The sequence below is a fragment of the Ictidomys tridecemlineatus genome, chromosome 4 (assembly GCF_052094955.1).
Source record: "Ictidomys tridecemlineatus isolate mIctTri1 chromosome 4, mIctTri1.hap1, whole genome shotgun sequence".
Taxonomy (NCBI): domain Eukaryota; kingdom Metazoa; phylum Chordata; class Mammalia; order Rodentia; family Sciuridae; genus Ictidomys; species Ictidomys tridecemlineatus.
The window spans coordinates 100116373-100127438 of record NC_135480.1 but is presented as its reverse complement, the minus strand read 5'-3'; positions in this window follow the sequence as shown (position 1 = coordinate 100127438).

Sequence of the window (11066 nt, the reverse complement as noted above, 5' to 3'; positions counted from 1 at the left end):
TGCCCTTCTTCTATTGTGTTTTGCCCGTTGATTGAAAGGTTTTCCTAACGTACACTGGCTCGACACATTCTTTGTTTTAGTTTTTGCAATATTTTCTATTAGTCACCTGCCTGTCAGATCAGGCGGGGCAGGCAGCGACCAAAGGAGGCAGATTTAAAAGGGCCGCTGAACAGGCTTTATTGAGATATCACTCCCGGGCAGAACTTGATCAGACCCACAGAGGGGACAGGGGAAGGGTCTGAGGAGAAACCCTGTGGAAGCTCGACCGGACTGGACTTTTATGGGGCTTACAGCAGGAAGGGAAGGGCTTGGGACAGGAAAAGGTGTTTCTAGGGTCCCTTGTTCCCTTGGAGTTGGTCAAGGGAATTGGCTGAACTCCAGGATTGGCCAGGGGGTCCTGCTGATTGACAGGCGTTAGTCAGGAGATCTGGCTGATTGACAGGCATTTCTGCCGGCATCTGATTGATGTTCTTTACCTGTGCGGGCTGCTTTGTTCTAAGTTGCCACTAAGTCGCCACCAAGTCTCCACCGACCTAACACTGCTTGTTAACTCTGTGGTGTCTTTCTGTGAACAGAAGTTCTCAGTTTTATTCTGGTCAAATCCATCATTTCTTTTTTTGCCTTAAAGTTTATGCCTTTTGGGGTCTTATTAAAGAAATCTTCTCTTACCAAGGTCACAAAGATATACTTTTGCATTTTTGTCCATTAGCTTTATAGTTTTACATATCACATGGAAGGCCTTAATCTTCTGGATTAGTTCAAGTTTTTATGTATTGGAAGGAGAGATTTAAGGTTTTTAAAATTTGTATAGTAACCCAATATTCTCAACCTTACCCACTGAACAAACCACCTTTTCTCCAGTGCTTAATGATTTCACCTATACCTTAGGCCAGGTCTAAATGAGCGCGCGCACACACACGCTGGATTCTCTCTTCTGTTCCATTGATTTATTTGTCAGTGCCCATGTCAATATTACAGTTTCCTTTTTTTTTTAAAACAAATTATTGCAGTTGTCATCAGGACCGTTCATAAATAGTCTAATTCTACTTGTATGGGTAGATTTTTTATCTTTCAGGAAGATGGTAGGATTGCATTTTCCTGTCCACTTGGATTTAGTTGTGGCTGTGACTTGGTTTGGACAATGAAATATAAGCACAAGTGACACCTGTCACTTTTGGGAGGAAGCTTTCAGAACTGGTATATAATTTACCATGGCTCCTTTCCTGCCATGACAACCTGTGCTGCTCCAGGTTGGATAGGATACTGTCAGCCTTGGATCCTGGAGTGTGGTAACAGAACAGAGTCTTTAGGCACCCACCCTGTACTTGGAGGCTTTTGTTTCTGCAGCAAAACCTAGCCTATCCTTATAACAATTGCCATACTTCATACTAATTTCAATAGATGATAGGACACATTCTTCCTCTTTGCTCTTCTTTTAAAAATTCTGTACTTTTTTTGTGACTTTGTTCTTACATTTTAGAATTTGTCTGTCAATGATTGAAGATATTCTAATTGAAAAAAAAATCCACCCATACAAACAATTTACAGCAAGAATGTAACAGAGGCAAGTTGGCTTTATATTTTTGAAATATAAATAGATTTAGTTTTAGCTTTTTAAAATAATTTTTTATTTTTTCCACATTTTTATTGGTATATTATAGTTATACATAATGGTGGGATTTTTCTTACATATTCATATATGCACACAATATAACAATATAATTTGGCTAATATCATTTCCCATTATTTCTTCCTTCCCTTCTCTCCTCCCACCTCTGGTCCCTCTCCTCTCCTCTACTGATCTCCCTTCAATTTTCATGAGATCCCTCCACTTTTCTTTTCCTTTTTCCTCCTTCGCTTCCACAGATGAAAGAAAACATCTGACCCTTGATCTTCCGAGTTTGACTTATTTCACTTAACATAATGTTCTCAAGTTTCATCCATTTTCCTGAAAATAACATAATTTCATTTTTCTTTATGGCTGAATAAAACTCCATTGTGTACGTGTACCACATTTTCTTTGTCCATTCATCTCTTGATGGACATAGTTTCAGTTTTAAAATTCATACACGGGTGCTAAGCCTCCAGGTTCTTCACTGGCCCTCAGCTCATTCCCACCTTTTACTACTTTTCCTGCTCATTTTTTCCCTGCCTACTCTTCCTGATTTTCATTTTTTGGCACACCCTCTTTTCCATGAATAACAAGTTGCTCTTGAATCTCATGCAGAGAAACTTTCCCTCTTACCCAAATTTTGGTGCCACTATTACTCTGTCCTCAGGGAATTCCCCCTTTATTTCACATTTATCAGGAGACTTTCAAACAATGACAGTTCTCACCTAAGAGGAGTTCTGATGCTGGCTGTTAAGATAATACAAAATTACCCACTTTGTTACATATGAAGAATGCTGGGAGTGCTGGGGATTTAGCTCAGAGGTAGAATACTTGCCTAGCATGAGCAAGCTCCTGTGTTTTGATCCCCACGTACCCCCTCTCCCCGCAAACAACATGCAGGATAAATTAGATAGCTCTTGATCATGATGTCAGGGCAGAATTGTTTGGAAGACATATGTTCACATAACATATTTTATAAAACAATACATTTCATATGGATAAAGATGCTAACTCTAAATATTAAAAGAAAAATAGAAGAAAAAAGTCTGACCTCTATTTCTAACCTTAAAAGCAAAAGTAGAAATCATACATATGGAAACTGATGGGCTTAACTACATAAAACAGTAAGATTGCTAAGTGTCCAATCAGTACAAGCAAATTTAAAGGTGCATTAGTCAGCTTTCTGATGCTATCATAAATACCTAAGGTAAGTCAGCTCATAAGAAGGTGTATTCTGGCTCACAGTTTTAGAGGTCTCAGTCCATGACTGCTTAGACCTGTTGCTTTTGGGCCTGTGGCAATGCAGGACGTCCTGGCAGAGGTACACAGTGGAGGGAAACTCTCCTCCTCTGGTGGCCTGGAAGCAGAGAAAAAGAGTAAGGAGGCAGGGTCCCAGCATCCCCTTCAAGGCTTTGCCCCAAGAGACCCAGCTTTTCCCATTAGGCTCACCTCCTACGAGTCCACACCTCCAACAGCACCACAGGCTGCAACTAAGCCTTTAGCATAGGGTGCTTTGGGGGACATGTAAGATCCAAACCATGTAAAAGGGCAGTCAATCCACTTGGAGACTTTTATGAACAGGACAGGAAAAAGCGGGCGACTTTAGTAAATCAAGTATTCATCAGAAGAAAGTCCTATAACACTGTTAAGAAAGAAAGCAATCACAAGAGTAGGCAAGTCCTCAGTGAGGAAATTGAAAAAACTAAAAAGCTAATATACAGAAAAAAATTCAGATTCATCTATAATAAACCAAAAAACTAATTTTAGAAATCTTCCTGGGATGTTGTTTAGAATTGCATTGAATTTACAGATAAAGTTGGGGATAATTTCCTCTATTAATTTAGAGAAACTAATTATTAACTTTTAATAGGTTGTAGTGTTTTTCATCAAAGTTCTTTGTGTTTTTAGGTAGGTTAGTTTCCAGGTACTTTATATATCTTGTTGGCACTGTGATTAACACCTTATTTCCAGTTGAAGTCATAGGTGAACAGACTCTACTGCTTGCCGGGCAGAGATGTTTAGTTTCTTTTTTTTCTTTCTCCAGCTTACCTCCTCCCAGTTGCCAGGGACTGGTACTGAACTCTTATTGACCATTTAAGTGTGGAAGGGCAGGGGAGGGGTCACCAGGAAGGGAGAAAGTTCTGCTCCAAATGATGCTGTCATAAGGGGGCCATGGTGGTTTTGTGCTAAACTGAGTTTAGCTAGAATTCCTTCCCTACATTCCCCCACACCTGAAGGGGATCAGAGAGTTCAGCCACTCCTGATTCATAGGGTTGAGGGTGAGGGCAGGGCTGGATCTAAGCAGTTGGGATCTTAGCCAGCAAAGGGACATCACTGGATGATCAAACTGCAGTCAGATGGTTGCTGTGCTCTGGGTGTGCATGTGTGTCCAATTGCATGTGGCTATGAGGCCAAAGACCCTGCATTCTTCTCTTCATACTGGTTAGTTGGCCAGACTGAGCTGAGGCTTATTGGAGAGGCAAGCCTTGGGCCTTGGTGTGTGGGAGATGGGGCCTCTGCCCCTCTCAGGCATGATTGGGTCTCTGGGACAGACAGACTAGCTCTGGGAAGAAGTAAACCTCCTTCCCAGATAGCAGAGCCCCTGAACAGGGTTAGTTGTGGACATAACTTTCTGTTTGAGTCCACAGGGCCATGAGGCTTGACTAAACTGCAAGGAACATCAATGTCTGCCTCTTGTATATACTATTCCTCTTAATTCTGAAAATAATTCTAAGAGATGGTGTTATCGAGACTCAGTTCAAGAAAACTGTCCAGGGTAAAATATCCAACCAGTAAGCAACAACTCCATAGAAGTTATCAAATTATCTTCCTACCAGAAAAAAAATCCTGGGTCTCCATACTTTATCCTGCACGGGACATTGAATTTTTTGATCTTTGGCAGTTGTTTGGTGAATGGTACCATAATGTTAATATTTCTTTGATCACAGTCAAGTCTGGTGTTTAAGAGCAAGCTCCTTTAAGATGAATGTTTGTCTGCATCTTTTGCCCAACTTTTCATTGCTTTGTAGATTTTCTTTCTCCTTTCAGAGAATTGTTTGTTATATGGTTTAAAATGTTTTTCTAAGTGAGGCACAGTGGCATGCATCTGCAATCCCAGCCACCCATGAGGCTGAGGCAGGAGGATTGATTGTTTAAGGTCACCTTTGGCAACATAGCAAGAATTCATCTAAAAACTGCAACAACAAAAATTCTGCACTGTGGGTATGTGGGCCCTGGATTCCATCCACAACACTGAAAAAAAAAAATCCAGCTTGTCATTTGGTTTTGCCTTTTTATTGTGCTGTTTCCTACCTCACCTGACCCAAACTAGGCAAATTTGATTTTTATATGGTCAAATTAACAACAGTTTTGATGCCTCAGGGTTTGGGGATCAGAATGAGAAAGGTCTACCCTTTCCAATATTACATTTGGAAAATTCTGCCATTTTTTTCCTAGAATGTTATGGTTTCATTTTGTTTAAAAAAGGTAATATTTTTCCCTTCTTGAGTTGATTTTGGTATAAGGTGTGTATAGGGATGTAATTTTGCTTGTTTATTTTTTTTCCTTAGATGACTACATAAGTGTCATTTATTATAAAAGTTCTATCTTCCACCCTTTTGAAACTGTGTCTTTGGGACTCTTCTGTTCAGGTGATTTGTTCATCTGTTATGGTTTAGATGTGGTATCCCCCAACAGCTCACGTGTAAGACAATGCAACAAATTTTGGAAGAGAAATGATTGGGCTATAGCCTTAACCTAATCAGTGAATTGATCCCTGATGAGATTAACTGAGTGATGACTGGAGGCAGGTGGGGTGTGGCTGGAGGAAGTGGTACATTGTGGGCATGGCTTTGGGGTATACATTTGTAGCTGGTGATTGGTATCTCTCTTTCTGCTTCCTGATCACCATGTGAGCTGCTTCTCTCTGCCAGACTCTTCCACCTTGATGTCCTGCCTCACTTTGAGCCCCAGGGAATGGAGCCAGCCTCTTACAGACTGAGACCTGTCACCAGTGGGCTGGGCTGGCAACTAAAATACCACACAAATACAGAAATACCTTTTTCGGGGGTGAGGCATGGCTTGAAAACCTCAGATGTCAGCTCCCATGCTGGAAGGCAAGGGGAGCAAGGGAGGAGAGAGGAGAGAGAGAGAGAGAGAGAGAGAGAGAGAGAGAGAGAGAGAGAGAGCGCACACCCTGAACCCCTTTATTTAGGGAAAAGGAATTCAATAGTAAGTTCCAACCAAATAAGGCAAGGGATTGGGTTTTAAAGGTGGAGTCTTGCTGGGTGATGTCTTGTGGTCAGCAGATTGACTGACATCTTGGAAAGGCACACCCATCTCAGGTGCTGTGTGGGATCACACGCAGAGCAAGAGAAAAGGCACACATATGTCACACAACCCAAACAGGCAGTAACGTCAGACCAGTCGCCTCATACGCTCAAATGTGCGTAGCTCACACACACAGCCCATAGATGGCTCGTGACAGAGACCTCTGTGAGTCCCTAATAAACCTTGCCTCCTCTACTGTTGTTTTGGTCAGGTTCTTTAGTCAAAGCAGCAAAAAAGCTGACTAGAACAACCTGTTCGTGTCCTGTGCTGTGGTGTCTTACATGTGGTAGCCCTCACGTTATGTTTTCATGTCTGGTAAGACTAGTCCTCCTTCTACCAACCATCACTCTTCTACAAAAAAAAAAATATATATATTTTTCTAATAATTCTTGCCTAATTATTTTGAGATGTCATCATTTATTTTAGAATTATCCTTTTAGATTTCCTCCCAAATACCCAATCAAAAACAAATAAGCGAAATTTAAAAAATTTGCAACCCTTATTTGGGAGGCAGAATCACATCAAATCTAAACATTAGTGGAGTTTGACATAGTTTTGATGTTGAACCTTCATATCTAAATCTTCTATTGGTACATTGTATTTTCAGTTTTTTTTCCTAGATCATCTGCTTCTTGATTTAATTTTATCTTCTTCTGTTGTTATTCTGAATGTATTGTTTTCTTCCATTATAACTTCCAACTGGTTATTTGTATAAATATTTTGGCATGCTAATTTTATAACCAGCCAACTTAGTAAATTTTCTTATTATTTGTAGCATTTTTAGTTGATTATCTTGAATTTTCCAAGTAAACACTCATATCAACTGGAAACGATGAATATTTTTATCTTTTCCTTTCTTAATAGTCGAATCACCAGAACAATGTTAAATAATAGGGAATATTGTATGTCTTAGTGTTGTTCCGATTCAGTGGGAGTGCTCCTAGTGTCTTTGCATTAAACATTACTGTGGCAATTGCACAAATATATCTCTGATGTAGTAAGGAAGTGTCCATCCATTGCTATTTTGAAAGAGGCTTTATAAAACAAGCATGAGTGTGAATTTTTGAAATGTTTATCCAGCATTCATGAGGACATCCAAGTGATTTTCTTCTTTTGATCTATTGATATACTGAATTGCAAAATGATTTAGTTAACATTCAATCATTCTTGAATTCTCAGAGTAAACTTTCCTTAGTGTTATTTTTTTAAATGGGCCCTTGGTTTGTTTTCTAATTTTTTCCCTCTAGGTATTGGGGTTTGAACCCCAGGGTGCTTTAACCACTGAGCCACATCCCCAGATCTTTTTTTGTGTGTTTTATTTAGAGATAGGGTCTGGTTGAGTTGCTTAGGGCCTCTCTAACCTGTTGAGGCTGGCTTTGAACTCTTGATCCTTTGGCCTCAGTCTCCTCAGGGATTACAGGCATGCACCACCACACCAGGCCCAGACCTTTTCATCGTTTATTTTGACACAGGTTCTCACTAAATTGCCCAGGCTGACCTTGAACTTGTCATCCTTCCTCAGCCTCCCTAATTTTTGGGATTACAGGCATGTGCCACTGTGTGTGGTTTATTTCCTAATATTATATGTATATATTTTTGTTGTTGTGATATTGGTAATTGATACCAGGCTGTTATTTTCTTTTCATGTTTTGTGCCATTTTGATGTTTCTGTTATGCTAGTTCCATAAAAAAAATGAGTGTAAATTTATTTTCCCCTTTTTGTGTACTCCTAAGAAGTTTACACAGCATCCGAGTTACCTGTTTCTTAAAGGTTTCTTGGAGTTCTTCTGTGGTGTTACTTGGGCTTGATGCTCTTGCAGGAGGGAGTAGAATACGGCAGCTGAGGAATTTACCTGTGAGATTGCCTGACTTTACTATGGTTGGTTTTCTCAATTTACATTTCCCTATAAATTTCTCTCTTTACCTAGGTTCTAAAATTATTTTGTGTAATGATGAACAAAATAATGTCACATTATGTTTTAAATTTTATTGGTTTCAATAGTTATTTTCCCTTACCATTCTGTATTTCTGTTTTGTCTTTGCCTTGACAAGGCTAGTGAATAGTTTATCATATTTATTCACTTTCAATATATATAATCATTTGGATTTACGTATTAATTCTACTGTTCTTTAATTCTACTTTCAAATAACCACTGCTTGCTTTCTGTTTTCCATAGCTTGAGTCTGTTTTTTTTCCCCTAACTTCTTGAGTTTAGTTCTTATTTATTTTCATTTGCCTCATTTTTACTTATTTTTATTTTCATTCTTACCACTGAGAGAAAAATATTTTCATGAGGATTATTTTAAAGATATTTTCAGTTTCCATTTTGCTTTCCTCTTTGTCCTAAGTGCTGCTTAAGAGGAGCAATGAAAATTTCTGAGCAGAAAGGATTTTTATTTCAAATTTCTAATATTATTACATTTTATTTCCAAAATGTGGTTCATATAGTTTCTACTTTCTGGAGTATGTTGAGGTTTTCTTTGTAGTTTAAGATTTTCAGTGTTTTACTTTTCTATTTTGAGGGCATTGAGCTGAAAAACATAAATATTCGTATGTTAGAGTAACTTTGTGAATCAGATTCATTATCCCTTTATATCCTTAATGATTTTCATTTACTTCTGCCGACAGGATGGTCAGCTGTAGCCACCTCTAAATTCTATGGTGCTTCTCTTTTTTCTTGCATGTTTGGTGGTTCTACTTTAAGAATGCTGATGTGATGATATTTGCAGAATAAAGACACCCAGGTGTTAGTCTCTCTTTGGCCATGGTCCCTGACCCCAAGTTCAGTCCTGCCAGCTACTAAAACAGTGCTCTTTGCTTCCATTTTATCTGTGCTTGGATGATATGTCTTTGCCCATTTGTGTGTTTTCAACCTCTCTAAGTAATTGTGCTTTAAGATAGAGAAGAAATTTAGACTTTATTTTGTGACCTAGTCTGAGAGCAAATATTTTTAGTCGGTAAAATTCATACAAACTAATATGACTGGCATGTTTGGTCTTAGCTATCTTCTTTAAATCAAGTTTTCTGTTATGCTTTCTTGTTTTATTGCTGCTTTTTTTTCAATCTTTTACCCAATATTCTATGTTATTTGCTTATATTTTGTATATGAATTTCTTCTAATAACTTGGGGGGCTTGCATTTCCCCTCAATAGTATCTGTATCTGTATTTATATCTATATCATTATGTTTATTTTCCTTAGTCTCTGTGAGAGTGAATTAGTATATTTCCAATTTACCCTCACCACTTTGGTTTTAATTGGTTGTATTGTTACTATTTTTCTAAGTGTTTTCTTTTAAACCTTTAAGTGTGTATGTAGGTCTATTACTTAATTTATTAGCTTCAGATGTTATCTTTAACAATAAGGCACAAACAAAACAGTTGCTACCTACTTACATTGCTTTTTACCTTCTCTTCTCTTCCCTCAGCCAAAAGTTGTTAGTTATGGAATTTTTACATTGTCAGGAGCATAACCCTGATGCTTGCTTCTGCAGCTGTAATTTCTACATTGCTTTGGTCTTGGTCTTACTTTCAGTTAAATGGATCTAATGTCGGCCCCAGTACTTTTGCTGTGGTTTCTTCCATTCATCCTTTGATTGCCCTGAAATTATTCTCTTACAGATTCTTCAAGCTCATGAAGCTGGTGTTCTAATGTTCTTGTGTATCTCTTAGTGCTGTCTTTATACCTAATTGACGTTTGCCTGAATACAGCATTCTTAGGTCACACTTTCCATTTCTTTGCATGAAATAATGTTGTGGAGATGTCTGACATTACCCTGATTTTTTGTCTCCCACTTTTGGGTACCCTGATCTTTTGGATTGGATGTTTCAAAGAATCCTTTTTCTTTGAAGTCCAATATCTTTCACCTGTGCCAGCTTTTTCTTGGGACACAGAAAGTCTCTTCAATCTATAGATTTAGTTCTATTTTATTTTTGGGAAATTCTAATAAATCATATTTTAAAATATTTACTCTTTTTGTGGAGACACAAATTGCATACATTTGTCTCTTATATCTACAATTTTTTCTTCTACTTTTTTGATTTCTTAGTAATTTTTCTCTTTTCCTAGTCTGTCTTCCTTATCTCTTCCTTTGCTTTCAGCAGGGTCTCTGTTGGTTTTAATGATTTTCTAGCACTTATTTTCTGAATGATACCATCTCATGATTTATATCATGAGCTTGTCTTTGTAGTATGTGTGTGTGTGTGTGTTTTGGTATTGGCGATTGAACTTGGGCACTCAACTACTGAGCCACATCCCCAGCCCATTTCATATTTTATATAGAGACAGGATCTCACTGAGTTGCTTAGGGCCTCCCTAAGTTGCTGTGGTGGGCTTTGAACTTGTGATACTCCTCACAAGTGATCCAGCCTCCCAAGCCACTGGGATTGCAGGCATGTGCTACCATACCTGGCTTTGAGATATATATATATAAAATACTATTTTTTTATAGCTTCATTTGCTTTATTTTTTTATATGGTGCTGAGGATTGAACCCAGTGCCTCATACATGCTAGGCAAGCAGTCTACCACTGAGCCACAACCCCAGCCCCTGGCCTTGCTATATTTTTAAAGGGACTTTGTATCTCTTTTTTTGTCTTCTTGGTTTATAGAAGCAATTGCTTCATTGAGTGTTAAAAATTTCATCTTCTCCATGGTAACATTTTTCTGGAATGTGAATATTTACTATTTATTTTTCATTTCTCTCCTTTTTTATTATAGTATCTTGGTTGTAGAAATCCATGGTGATTCCTTTTTATTATTAATTTAACTTTGAATGAAGTGATTTTTTCCTGGACCAGCTGTTTGCATGATGTTCTGGATTTGGGGGTAGAGTATGGCCATATAATAGACCATCAGGAAATCTATGGGACCATCAGTATAAGATCTTTTAAGTTTTATTTCTCTCTAGCCAAGTGGCAATGACAGCTATGGCCAGGTCATAATGCAGAGCCTCTGTCCTCCGTCCCACTTTGCAGTCTGCCTGCTTCCTGCAAATATGACTTGCTGTGTGACCTGTCAAACAAACACACCATCCCTGCTCTATTTTATGTCAAAACAAAGTGCCCACTGCCAGCCCATATACCTGTTCTCCTATTGCCAACAAGTGAGTGCTATTTTTTGACCAG